Raw genomic sequence first — 14,423 nt, forward strand, 5'->3', positions numbered from 1 at the left:
GCAGTTTTGGACACATTTTGGAAATTAATCAGTTTATTTAAGATTATTTCTTGCAATTATGGACAAATTTGTGTCATTTTGGACACTTTTTCACATTTTGGACTATTTTTCGTGGTTTGGACAAATTTTAGGCAGTCTTGGGCACATTTTGGATAACAATTGGCTTATTTAAGACTATTTTTTTTACTAATTTTACTCCATTGTTATGGAATTCACTTTTTTGCTGAGGTTTTCTCTAACTAGCAGAGGTTGTGCCACATCTGTTTCTATGTAATATATAAATTTAAGGAGTCTGAGCCTCTCCCAGTCTGCACCACAGATGGACGAGCGACTTGATACCCTCCTCAGCTCAACAAAAACACTTCAAGCCTTCGCCTCCTGCAGCAGCACCTTCGGGTGGAGGGGGAGAGTCGGAGCAACGCCTCCGGCCATTGGAGGTGAGAAGATCTAATCCCGATTTAAATGATCTGGCACTTTACAAAATACACCACAATTAGCCAGATAATTACACCAAGCCTTCACAGCTGCAGCTCAGACCTGCTGCTGAGTGTGTGGATGTTCGTTACACAACGCCAACGCTAACATGGTTGTGTTGCTGTAAACTGGGCTCAAACATCGACTAACTTCCGTTGGTTTGGTTGGAAAAGTCTGCAGCTTCAGGCTTTGTTTTCTTATTGTGTGACTCGCTGCACCTCAGGGCTGCAACTCACTGATTTTATATTGCTGTGCTCTCATTTATTATTCAAATCCAAAATCTGTCCAAAGTGACCTGAAATTTGCTCAAATATTGTCCAAAAATTGTTCTAAAATCCCCAAAAACTCATCAAGACTTCCAAACCTGTCCAAAGTAACTCAAAGGCTGCTTTGAATGACAAAAATCAGGAGAAAATGACTCAAAAAATCCACTCAAAATGATTCAACAAATGTCAGAAATCACTCAGATGTCAGCTCAAAATGGCTTAAATATGGTTTAAAATGACAAAATCTGTTCAAAATATACAAAATCTGTCCCAAATGTCTCAAAAAGTGAGTACAACCACTCGAGTATTGTCCAAAAATGACTAATAATAAAGTAGTTTTTAATTGTTCATTTTTTGAACAAATGTTTTGTCCAGAAAAAGTTGCTTCAACAAAAACTCCTCCAAACCTGTCCAAAGTAATTCAAAAGCTTAAATGACAAAAATCTGTAGAAAATGACTCAAATATGATCAAAAATAGCAAAAATCATCTCACAGTGATTTAAAAATATCCGAAATCACTCAGATGTCAGATTAAAAATGACTCAGATATGGTCTAAAAAGACAAAATCTGTTCAAAATGTTCAAAATCTGTCCAAAATTACTCAAATACTCTCTAAAAAAACATAAAAATCTTCCAAAATGCCACAAAATGTGACTAAAATCCCTCACATATAGTCGAAAAACTAATAAAATCTGTCGAAAGAGAGTTAAAGTGTTTACAAAACGACTAATGATTTGTCAAAATTAGTAAAATCTGTCTAAAAAAATCCTCTTAAATAAATCCATTTCTCTGCAAAATTTGTCTAAAACCGCTTAAATTTTATCCAGAATGACGTAAGTTGTCCATAATTGCAAAAAATCGTCTTGAATAAATCAATTATTATTCAAAATGTCTCTTAAACTGCTTGAAATTTGTCCAAAATCACTCATAAGTTGTTCAGAAATGCAAAATTCATCTTAAATCAGCCAATTATCATTGAAAATGTGTCGAAAACTGCTTAGAATTTGTCCAGAATGACTTAAAAGTTGTAATAAATGGAAAAATGTGTCTTAAATAAACCAATTTTTGTCCAAAACATGTCCAAAACTGCTAAAAATGTGTCCAGAATGACTCAAGATTTGTCCAAAACCACAAAAAATAGCCTTAAATAAGTCAATTACTATCCAAAATGTGTCCAAAACTGCTTAAAATGTATCAAGAACAACTCAAGATTTGTCCAAAACCACAAAAAATAGTCTTAATTGGTATTCAAAATGTGCCCAAAACTGCTTCAAATTAGTCCAAAATGACAAGAAAAAATTGTCCATTATGATTAGCAGTTGGTTTACAGTAACTCAAAACCTGCTTGAAATCACTCAAAATATGTCCAGAATTTTGAACTTCTGCGGACAGATGTGGCACAACTTCTGCTAATTGGACAAAACCTCAGTAAAAAGTGAATTCCGTATCAGTGGAGCACATTTAAGATTTAAATTGTTTGTGTGATTTGGCGTCGGTTTGGTCTAAAATGCTGCGATAGATTTCAATCAAAGGGTAAAAAGGTTTTTAAATGCCTACATCTCACTTCCTGTTTCCTGTGTTTTGGTTTTTATTTAAACCGTCACAAAAAAACACGTCTCAAACTGGCGGCGCCTAAAGGGAAAGTGTCTTCAGTAATGTCTTCCTTTTCTTGTCCGATCGCTGGAACGTTTCCCTCCGTGGACTCGGCGGTGTGATTTCCACGCCGCCGGCTCTTTGGTTTAGTTAAGTCAACACGGCTGGAAAGTGGCCGATCAAACAGACTATCGGGTTACGCTGCTGTCAGCTCTGAGTGTTACATCACAAACACACCTGACACACCTGAGTGCTTCAGGAAGGACTTTAGAGGATTAACAGCTCCCGAGTGAGGAAAGAAAGAAAGAAGCTCCGTCACCTTCCACCGGTTCACCACCAATCAGCGTCACATTTACTTCAAACGGCTCAGAACACGTATGACTGCATGTAATGATTAACGTGTTGGAGGTATGTCATAGCAGAAACCAACTGGACGTCTGTGGGAGCTTCTTGAAGACGTTTCACCTCTAAGAGGTTGTCCAATACGCCCAAAACAACGGAAAATTTATACAAAATGACTCAAAAGTTGTCCATAATTGCAAAAATCATCTTACATAACCAAAATATTAGCCAAAATGTGTCCAAAACTGCTTTGAAATGGTCCAAAATGACAAAAAATGTCCAATATGATTGGCAGTTGGTTTACAGTGACTCAACAGTTTTCAAAATGACTGAAAATTTGTCCATCATCGCTAACACAAATTTGCTTGAAAAAGTGTGTTCCTCTGCAGATATTTTAAAACACGACTGCGTTTGTTTCTGAATCCAAACACTTTCCTGCAGATGTCCAATCAGATTTTAAGCATTTTCTTTGGCTTTTATAACAGTTTGAGGCGACTTTAACGAACAACTAAACAAACATTAATGACTCTGACGTTCTGTCGTCAATCATCCTGTACGTTTAGGTCTAACCTGGACCGATGCCACAATGAAAGAATAAAAAGAAGCTGTAACTGTGAGCATTTCATTGGTAGCTAAACCCGTCATTTAAATCCTGCCACGCCCTGCTTCATTGCAATCTGGTTTCATTCTGCTGGGTCGAGTCCAGAACCAACAAGGCGTGTGCTGTCCCTGTTTACATACCACAGACGTGTGATTGGCAGTTGGCGTGTAGCTTCCTCTGCTGATTAGTTGACACACGGTGGAAGCGCTAACAGGAAGGAGGTGTATTAAATCCATCCACTTATAAGTCGACTGGTCAAACGGTGATTAGCTCCTCTGACTGGATGCTAACGTGAATAAATTGCCAGCTAAGCTACCATGCTGCTAGTCATTTCTGGACAAATGTATGTTCCTTTTGAGTCATTGTTGGCATTTTTAAGTTTATTTTGGAAAATTTTTGAGTCAATTTTGGTACTTTGAATTATTTTTTGACAATTTTTGGATGATTTTTTTTTGTCATTTTGAACACATTTTTTGCTAGTTTGGACTCATTTTGGGTGATTTCAGACTTTCTAGTTACTGGTTTAAATAACGTTTACAGTCATTTTGGAAAATTCATCAATCACTATGGACAAATTTGGAATCATTTTTGACAAATGTATGTTCATTGCAGACAAATTGGAGTCAATTTTGGTACAATTTTTAGTGGTTTGGGGCAATTTATCAATCACTATTGACAAATTTAGAGTCACTTTCAGAGAAGAGAAATTTTGAGTCATTTTTGGATTTATTTTGGACAATTTTGGTACTTTGAATTATTTTGGACAAAATTTTGTGGTTTTGGGTGACTTATTTTTGTCATTTTGGGAACTTTTTATTATTATTTTGAACTCATTTTGGGTCATTTCTTACTTTCTAGTTACTGGTTTAAACCGCTTTTACATTAATTTGGACCAATTTTGCTGTCACCGATCCATCAAATTTATGGGCTGTATCTCTGGCAGGGTTCCAGCTCAGGTGTGTGGAGCGGTTTTCTAATCGGCATGTCATTTACAACGTTTACTCAATCACATCGTCCAAAATAACGTCACGTTCACTACGCCGTTGCTGTCGCCCTGGTACGATGATGGACAGCATCAGTTTGTGTCAGATGAGTTTTAATGGATGTTCTGGAGAGTAATTTATGGCTGCTTGTCACGACCAGTTTACAAATCCAAATGCCAGAGCTTCCCTCCTCCCTGAGAAACGCAGAATGCCTCTTGCTACAATCACACACTCATCTGGCTGCTAGAATACCTGTTATTATCCCCGACAGGTATGAAGACCTACAGCTTCACACATGTCAGGTAATTTCCACACGTCCGTCTTTCAGAAGAGAAAAAAGCAAACACGCCACCGTGCTGCGCTCGCTGGAGGTGTGTCGTCTCTGGATTTACTACCAGACTTCTTCTGTCTGCTTAAATATATCATTATTTTCACATTTCCTTCCTGCGGGGGTCTGATGTGGACCTACATGCAGGTTCACCACAAGTTTCGAAAAAAAAAAGCAAAGGTTGTCGTGGGGAAACGCAGTTTAAAAAACCAGAAGCCAGACCTCTCAAACTTACTAATTAATCCTCATTTGAATCTAGAAGAAAATAAAAAAAGCATATTTCCTTTAATGGTACATAATCCTGGGATTCAGCTCGTCTTGTTGCTTCTGAAATGTCCCTTTAAAATCAGCAGCGTTGACTGTTTCTGTAAAACTAGTTTTTAATGGAGGAGTTCCTCAGGGAGCGTGTTTCGGTCCTCTGACTTTGTTGTTTTAACATTGTCAAAATTTAAACATATACAAAAAAAAATCAATGTCTGCACTATCAATACAATTTAAAATAAATCTGAACTCAGATTTACAAAACTGAAATAATTCTGCACAATTTTTTAGTAATTTCAAACAAATTATGAGTAATTTTGAACCACTTGTATGTCAACTGGGACAAATTTTGACAAAATGTGAGTCTTTTCTGGAAAATGTTGGAGCCATTTTAAATAAACTTTCAGGTTTATTTTAACTAAGTTTTAAAATTCAGTTTGGAAATAATTTTGAAACCGTTTTACATCACTTTGGACTATTTTTGTATTTTGGGCAAACATAAATTTGGAAACATTTTAAACCACTTTTATATTAATTTGCACCAGTTTTGTGTCATTTTATGGAAATACTTTGCTTCCTTTATTTCTGAGTCGTTTTGGGCAATGTATTAATCACTATAGACAAGTTTGGAGTCATTTTTGGGCAAATTTTGAGTCAATTTTGGACAATTTTTTCATTAGTTTAGACTCATTTTGGGTAATTTCGGACTTTGTAGTTGTTGGTTTAAACCACTTTTACGTTAATTTGTACCAATTTTGAGTGATTCTTTGGAAAACATTTGCTTCCTTTTTGACAATATCTGAGTCATTTTGGGCAATTTATTAATCACTTTGGACAAGTTTGAAGTCATTCTGGACAAATTTTGAGTTCATGTTGGCATTTTTTTAAAATTCATTTTGGAGGATTCTTGAGTCAATTTCGGTAGTTTGAGTCATTTTTGACAAAACTTGGTGATATTGGCTGATTTTTTTTGTCATTTTGGACACATTTTCAATTATTGTGGAGTAATTTTGGTTAATTTTTGGACAAAGAGTTTGGGTTGTGGCCAGAACAAGACATTGGAGAGTGTCGTCTTGGGTTTCCGTGTCGTCTATTAATCTTAATTATCTCAAACTATTCCACCGTTTCCTGCCACTTTCAACGTTTCTCCATAATCTAATCAGAGGCTCCATAAAGAACAAACCACCTTTAACTCCTTTGCAGGAGCTCAACGGAGGAAGTCTTATCTGATCCAGACCACTTTAGGACGACACCTGAGGTTTCCAGGGCGATGATTTAACGAGGAGGAGCTCCAGCCAGGTTCAGACAGGAAGTAAAACAAGCGCTCAGGTTGGCTAAATTCAGTTAAGCTTCCAGCCGTCATCAGTCACTTTATCTGTGAAGGAAATCTTGTCCGTCGTTCGTTTCTGTCAAACCGTTGCATTCGCACATTATTTACTTCTCAGGTCACAAAAACTGCAGCCAACAAGTGTTTTAATGTGAGAAGTGAACAAATACCTGAGGATAGTTCAGCTTAATTCAAGTTCAATTTTATCACAAACATCTGAAAAAACAGAATACACTCTTTAAAGTTTAGTGAAGAATTCAATTTCAGTCAAACATTTTACCATTTTATGACATTTATAGTATCTCTGGATAATTTTTGAGTCATTTTGGAACAGATTTTTGCCGTTTTTAACTAATTTTAGTCATTCTGACCCTTTTTTTGGGACAATTTTGAGTCATTTAGGCCATTATTATATCATTCTGGACTGATTTTTGAGATATTAACCAAATTATAGTCATTTAACCTCTTTTTTTGTGGATAATTTTGAGTCATTTGGGCTATTATTGCATCATTCTGGACTGATTTTTGGCATTTTTGTCCTTTTTTTAAACCAAATATTAGTCATTTGGACCCTTTTTCTTGGAACAATTTTGAGTCACGAACTTGCTTTAGCCATCTTGGAAAGATTTGTTTTTTGTTTTTTTTTGCCATTTTTGACCAAATTCGAGCCATTTTTTGACAATTTCCTTTCATATTGAAAAATCTTTAAGTCATTTTGTACAACAATTTGGACTCTTTTTTTGGTATCATTTTGGACACATTTCTAAATTATTGTGAACTGTGGATAAATCAGACTTCTGCTTTAGGACCGCAGACATCTTTTTAAAATAATTTTTCTGCAGTTTTGAGTCATTCAGGACAACTTTTGAGTCATTTTAGACTATTTTTACGCCACTTTGGATGTATTTTTGCCAAAAATAAAGACTTCTAGTCTTTATCGACGAGGGGAGAAAAGTACTAACCTTGTACTGAGAGTGATTCTCCATTATATAGAGGGTTTTCATTTTAGTCTGTGCCTGATTCATAAAGACTTCCAGTCTTTATTTTTTCATTTTTGGACATTTTTGAGTCACTTTAGCCTTTTTTTTGTCTTCTTGTAAAACCTTTTGGTCATTTTAAACACATTTTGACCCAATTTGAGTCGATGTTTTAACTATTTACTGTCATTTTGAACAACTTTTTAGTCACTTTGGACTAATGTTTTTGACTTTTTTGGACAATTTGGCTTAATTTTGGACTAAGTTCAATTACCTTGGGGGAAGTTTTTGTCATTTCAGGTAGATTTTAGTCTTTTGGACAATGTTTGAATAACTTTTAGACAGATCTTTGCCATTTTGAACAACTTTTGAGTCACTTTGGACCAGTGTTTTTCTTTTTTTTGACAATTTGATGTCATCTCATGGAAGTTTTTGTCATTTCAGATTGACTTTAGCCTAATTTTTAGAGAAATACTTGCCATTTTTAACACCTTTTGAGTCACTTTGGACCATTTTTTCTCAATTTGTGGACATTTTTGTGTTATTTAGAAGAGCTTTACTCGCCTTTTTTGTCACTTCAGTTCATTTTGAGTCGTTCTGTACAGATTTTAGTCTTCTGGGCAATACCTGAATGATCTTTTAAACAGATTTTTGTCTTTTTAAACAACCTTTGAGTCACTTTGGACCTGTGTGGATTATGCAGAACAACGTGTTTTCATGTCTGATTGATTTCTCCATCACGGATCAACCTGTGTCCAGTGTTGTGGATGAAAAATGCTAACCAGGTAAACACACCTGTCGGCGTAAGCAGGGCTGCAGGTAAAAGCCTGACGTCTGTTTACGGTATCAGAGTCTTTGTCTCTTTACATCGGTGAACCTGTTTTTCTCTCCGGACGTACCTGTGCAGGTAAACAAACAGGGAGGCGTTCAGCGGCTAATTGTGTTCAAGTGGAGGAGGCCAGGAGGGGAGAGGAGGAGAGGGGGGAGGAAACAGCTACAGGAAGAGCCTGAGGGGGACGACCCACCTGGACACACACACCTGACTCACAACACACACACACAGAAAGAGAGAGAAGAAATGCATGAGTGTCCCTCACACACACCTGAAGACAAAGGGAGTGTCTATCAGCACACCTGAGCAGCCCCGCCCCCTCCTCACCTGTCAACACCTGAGCTCAGGAATCAACTTCCTGCTATCAGCTTCAAAGAGTCGCAGCGACAGATCAATGATCCCACCGATCGATCAACAGATCAGCAGAAGCTAAGCCATGTTTGAAGTGGCCGTCCTGTGATTGGTCGAACCGGAGGCAGGTGTGTAGGGAAACCTCCCAGCATGCACTGCAACACAAAAACATCTCACAATAATACTGCAACTTTACACGACTAAAATACATTTCCAGGGTTTGATTTAATGAGATTATGTGTTCTTTCTCTTTATAATGTTGAATAAAAGATGTTTAAATGTTGAAAACAATTAAATGACATAAAATAAAATCTATATTTATGGGACATTTATTAATAGATTAGATGACAAACTGTAACTTTGGAGTCAGTTCGACGTAGTTTTTGTCATTTGTGTGATAATTTCTGAGTCGTTTGGAGAATATTTGATTCATTTTGGACAAATTTTGCAGAAACGCTGCACCAAAATATTCTCAATTTCCATTTAAAAGCTTTTAAGAAAAGGAGGCAATAATGTCCAAATATTACTTTACACAGCATTAAAATCAGCAATAATTACTGTTTTAAACAGACATTCACTGTTTTTGAAAGAAAATGTGTATATTTTAGGGACTGTAAAACAGTTTGTGTCTGTTTGTGGTTGTTTTGTGTCTCTTTGTGGTTGTTTTGTGTCTCTTTGTGGTTGTTTTGTGTCTCTCTGTGCCTGTTTTTTGTCTCTCTGTTCTTGTTTTGTGTCTCTTTGTGGTTCTTTTGTGTCTTTTTGTGGTTGTTTGTGTCTTTGTGGTTGTTTTGTGTCTTTTTGTGGTTCTTTTGTGTCTTTTTGTGGTTGTTTGTGTCTTTGTGGTTGTTTTTTGTCTCTCTGTTCTTGTTTTGTGTCTCTTTGTGGTTGTTTTGTGTCTTTTTGTGGTTGTTTGTGTCTTTGTGGTTGTTTTGTGTCTCTTTGTGGTTCTTTTGTGTCTTTTTGTGGTTGTTTGTGTCTTTGTGGTTGTTTTGTGTCTCTTTGTGGCCGTTTTGTGTCTCTGTTTAGTCATTTTGATGCTGGTTTTCCAGATATATTGTGTCCTTTCTTGGATCTTTGTGTATTTGTTTTCTGTCTTATCTTACATTCAGACCGATGCGATGGATCCGGGACAGAAATAGAGAATCTGAACGTTGAAGGAAGCAGAAACTCTGAAATGCTGCTGGACTCTCAGACGTCCTCGGACATGTCGCTTAGATTGAAGTGCAGCTTTTTATCACCAGGACTCGGGGGCCATTTTCACGGCGGACCGAGGTCGTGTCGAGACGCATCGGCGACCCGTGGACTCCCGCTGAACCGAACACTGGAGGCGTCACTTTATAATCGAGTCGCACCTTCAAGCCCGCGGTTCAAAGACGAACGACTTTGCTATGTGGACACAGAAAACAGGAAGTTCAGTTTGGAGAAATGAGATCCGAACAGGATGAGGCAGGAAGGAGAACACTCTGCAGCAGCACGACTGTTTCCTCACATGAAGGAATGAAAGAATGAATGAAAGAAGGATGAATGAATGAATTAATAATGAATGAAAGGATGAATAAATGATGATGAATGAATGAATTATGAATAAATAAATTAATAAATGAATAATAAATGAATAATTGAATTAATAATGAATGAATGAATGAATGAATGAATGAATGAAAGGACGAATGAATGAATGAATTAATTAATTAATTAATTAATTACGAACGAACGAACGAACGAACGAACGAACGAACGAACGAACGAACGAACTAATTAATTAATTAATTAATTAATTAATTAATTAATAATGAATGAATGAATGAATGAATGAATGAATGAATGAATGAATGAATTAATAATGAATGAATGATCGAATGAATGAATGAATATTTGAATGAATGAATGAATGAAAGAATGAACAAATGAACCAATAAATGAATGAATGAACAAATGAACGAATGAATGAATGAATGAAGGAATGAACAATCAAATAAATGATTTAACAAATGAATGAATGAATGATTTCTGGGGGCTTTTTTATTTTTCGTAGATATTTTATTTTTTGTGGATATTTTAGAATTTTGTATTTTTTATACATTGTTGTGCTTATTTTGTATTCTTGTTTATTTTATATTTTTGTGGATATTTTAATTTTGTGGATATTTCATATTTTCTAGACATTTCATGTTTTCGTAAATATTTCATGTGTCTGTGTTTATTTTATATTTTTGTTTATTTTATATTTTGTAGATATTTTATATTTTTGTGGCTATTTTATGTTTTTGTAGATTTTGCGTTTAATTTTTGTATATTCATACACGTTTGGTTTTCGTCTTCTGTTCTGAACATTCTTTTGTCCTGATTTATTGCAAACAATTTTATCTTCTACAAATTAAAAGTTTGTGTTTTCCATGCCTTTCCCTCCAAACCTCCACAGAACGTCCAGAGAACGTTGCTGTGAGTCGGCGCTCTTCCTCCTCCACAGCTCGTGCTTTGTGAGTGCTGACATTTTTGGAATAGCTGGGCTGCAGGTGAAAACACGTCGCTGTGAAATGCAGTTTAGCTAATGGTGCACCTCCTGCAGCAATTTGTCCTCCACAACAACACATAAATTACCGTTTAGGAGACGACTGGAGGCCCGCGGCGCTGCAAGACGCTGACTGACAGCCGGGCGAGGACGGCGGCGCTGCTCAAACCGAGGCCCGGAGACCCCTGGGGGTCCGCCAGGGGGGCTCCAGGGAGTCCCCGCTCACATCTCAGCTTTGATTTACAAGAATTTCCCCCCAATTACAGACTGAAAGAGTCTTTAGATTAAAGTCACTGATCTACAGGTAGCTGTCTGATCACGTCGGCTAGCTCAAGCTGTCTTTTATTTCACTCTCTCTGTGGTTGTTTTGTGTCTCTTTGTGATTGTTTGTGTCTCTTTGTGGTTGTTTAGTGGTTATTTGCAGTTGTTTTGTTTCTTTGTGGTTGTTTTGTGTCTCTTTGTGGTTGTTTAGTGTTTATTTGTGGCTGTTTTCTGTTTCTTTGTGGTTGTTTTGTGTCTCTTTGTGGTTCTTTTCTGTTTCTTTGTGGTTGTTTTGTGTCTCTTTTTGGTTGTTTTGATGATCGTTTTCCAAATATATTCTGTTTTTAATGGATCTGGACAACTGCAACTAAAATGACTAAAAAAGGAAAAAAATTACCACAAAAAGACAAAAAACTACCTTGAAAGGTTCAAATATGCCAAGAAAAACATGCAAAATCACCACAACAGGCACAGACATCACCACAAAAAGTACCAATATTACCACAAAAAGTACCAAAATTACCATTACCAAAACTACCACAAAAATGTGGCACAAAAAACAAGCAAAATAACCACAAAAGCGGCCGAAATTACGATAAAAAGAGCCACAACTACCTTGAAAGGTTCAAATATGCCAAGAAAAACATGCAACATTACCACAAAAAGTAGTAACATTACCACAAAAAGGACCAAAATCACCACAAAGAGACATCAAACAACCAACAAAAAGTGCAAAAAGAAACACAAAAACACAGAAAACCACAAAATATGCAAAAAAAAAAACCCCACAAAAGGACAGAAAACAAAAAGATGTGTAAACACTAAAAGACAAGAATGCAAAAAATAGAAACACGAAAGACATAAAACCACAAAAAATGTAAAAAGAAGTACAAAATAATGGCAAAGACACACAAAACGACCAAAGACAGACGCCAAGTGAACACAAAAAACACTAAATGACGACAAATTGATCTAAAACCACCACAAAGAGACAAAACAACCACTGGTCATGTTCGGTTAAATCTCATTTCCATTCCTTCTTCTGCCGTTTGTCGTTTTTATTCCAGTTTGTCAGAAATGTGAAGTTCATGACAAACTTGTTGTCATTTTCAAACTGAGACTTTTAGTCCTCTGAGCCGTTTTGAGCTGAAATGTGTAAAAACTCTAAGACAGAGTTCAGCAGAAGGAGCTTTAAAAGACTTAAACTCATTGGAGAGCAGCTGCAGGAAAACATTGAACTCATTAAAGAACCGTCTGATGATTGGTTTTCATGTCTGCAGCTGATAAATGAACTTTTAAATCGCTTTCCAGTCGTTGAACATCAGACAGGAAGCTGAAGCAGCTCATTCCAAACAGCACAGCGCCCTCCAGTGGCCGCTCTGAGGATCACACCATGCAACAGTTACTCATTCAAATGGCTTTCATTCATCCGAGAGCTGCTTTTATTATCAGATTATTAAACATGTCTGCTTTAATTACAACTTTATGCCACGTTCAGTGGTTTAAATGACACAAACTATTCAAGATTTTCACTTCAGCTGCTCATCAAAGCAGGTCTTCTCTCAGTGTGTGTGTGTGGTAATATTGTTGTAATTTTGCATAACTTTGTGCTATCTTTTGGTTTTGTTATATTGTTTTGAGGCTATTTAGTATTTTTTGTTTATTTTTGTTTTCATTTTGTGTAGTTTTGCTGTCATTCTGCATCTCTTTATGGTCAATTTGTGTGATTTTGTGTCATTTGATGTAATTTGTATTATTTTGTGTCACTTTATGCTCGCTTTGGGCATTTTGTCCTTTTTCTTTGTTTTCTTTTTTATAATCAGTGAACATTTCTGTTCCATTAAGATTATTTTGTGTTGTTTTGCAGAAATTTGGTGTAGTTCGTGGTTATTATGTGTCGTTTTGTGGTAATTCTGCGTTGTGTTTTAATATTTTGTGGTCATTTTGTGTTGTATTGTTGTAATTTCAGTCTGCGTCTCTTTCTTGTCATTTTCTCAGATTTTCTATCATTTGTTCTTATTTCTTGCCTCCTTGTGGTGACTTCGGAACTATTTTCTTCCCTCTTTGTTGTCTTTTTCTGACATCAGTTGTCATTTTTGTTCTTTTACGATAATTCTTGTGTTGTTTTGTGAAAAATTTTGTGGTCATTTCATTGTTATGTGGTTGTTTTGTGGTAATTTAGTAATTTTGCCTTATTTTGCGGTCATTTATGTAACCAGGTGGTAAACAGAGACGTTTAAATTAACTGAACTCCACTGAAATCCCTGTTTGTGGCTCTTCTGCTGATTTTCGGTTTGGACAGCAGGGGGCGTATTGTGACCGGAAGTTGTGGCAACAGAGACAGTCGTGGATCGGGACAGGAAGAAAATGTAAATAATACCGTGTTTTGAAAGACTGAAATGTGAAATATAGTGACAGAGTGGTAAATTGTTTGTTATTTGCATTGAAAATTTACTCCATGTCTGTTTACTGTGCGCAGGAGTACCGATGGGGAGAGAATGAAAACACTACACATGTGCTGCGGGTGCTAATGGTCCGTATGCTAGGGAGGAGACTTCCGGTGTATCATTTTATGTTCTTAGTTCCATGAAATATGACTGTATTTTTATATGCATTGTGTTTTTTGTGTCGGTTAATGATGAGATATTTGTAACTGCTTTTTTGTTACTGCAGCATGTGTTGAGCACAGGAGCTTATACAGGGCAATGTGGTAACTGTGTGTTTTATTTATCCGCGAGGTGCCACAGCTGTATGTTTCTTGTAGGTTTCTATTTTTGTATGGTTCTAGTACTGTTTCTGGTACCGGTTCTTATATTATTGTGCCACAGGTTTTGTGAACCACATTTCATTGGGTAATTTGTATTATATGTAAAATAAATTGGGAAACAAAGAACTCCCCACAAATTTAATTTGAAGTATTGGTGTCTGCTTTAACCTGGCTTCATTTAGTGTTACCTTGTAGTCATTTGTTTGGTATTGTTTTGTGATTGGGTCATTTTGTGATAATTTTCTATGTTTTTGTGTCACTTGGTGTCATTTCTGGGTCACTTTACAGTCAGTCTGAGTGCTTTTGTGATTATTCGTTGTCATGTTGCGGTCATTCTTTCTGCTTTATTTTTGTCTTTGCGAAACTTAACTGAATAATTTGACCAAAAATACTGTTTGCAGTTGAATCAGGCAGAACATGTAGATTAATTACAGGCAGGAATACAGTCCTGTTTCATATCATTTACTAGAATTTGTGCTATTTCGTGTCACTTTATCGTCGGTTTCTTGCCTTTTTTCTTCTCTCTCTGTTGTCCTTTTGCAGAGTT

At 36.3% G+C, this 14,423-nt stretch overlaps 1 long non-coding RNA gene across 1 annotated transcript; it reads left to right on the forward strand.

Annotated features, from left to right (window-relative positions):
- Positions 1-12,964: 12,964 nt before the first annotated feature.
- Positions 12,965-14,018, forward strand: LOC127535868 (uncharacterized). The gene is made up of 2 exons (XR_007944751.1): positions 12,965-13,478; positions 13,589-14,018. It is a non-coding gene; the product is annotated as an uncharacterized LOC127535868 (long non-coding RNA).
- The last annotated feature ends 405 nt before the right edge of the window (positions 14,019-14,423 follow it).

This window comes from Acanthochromis polyacanthus, chromosome 10 (genome assembly GCF_021347895.1).
Source record: "Acanthochromis polyacanthus isolate Apoly-LR-REF ecotype Palm Island chromosome 10, KAUST_Apoly_ChrSc, whole genome shotgun sequence".
Classification (NCBI taxonomy): Eukaryota; Metazoa; Chordata; class Actinopteri; family Pomacentridae; genus Acanthochromis; species Acanthochromis polyacanthus.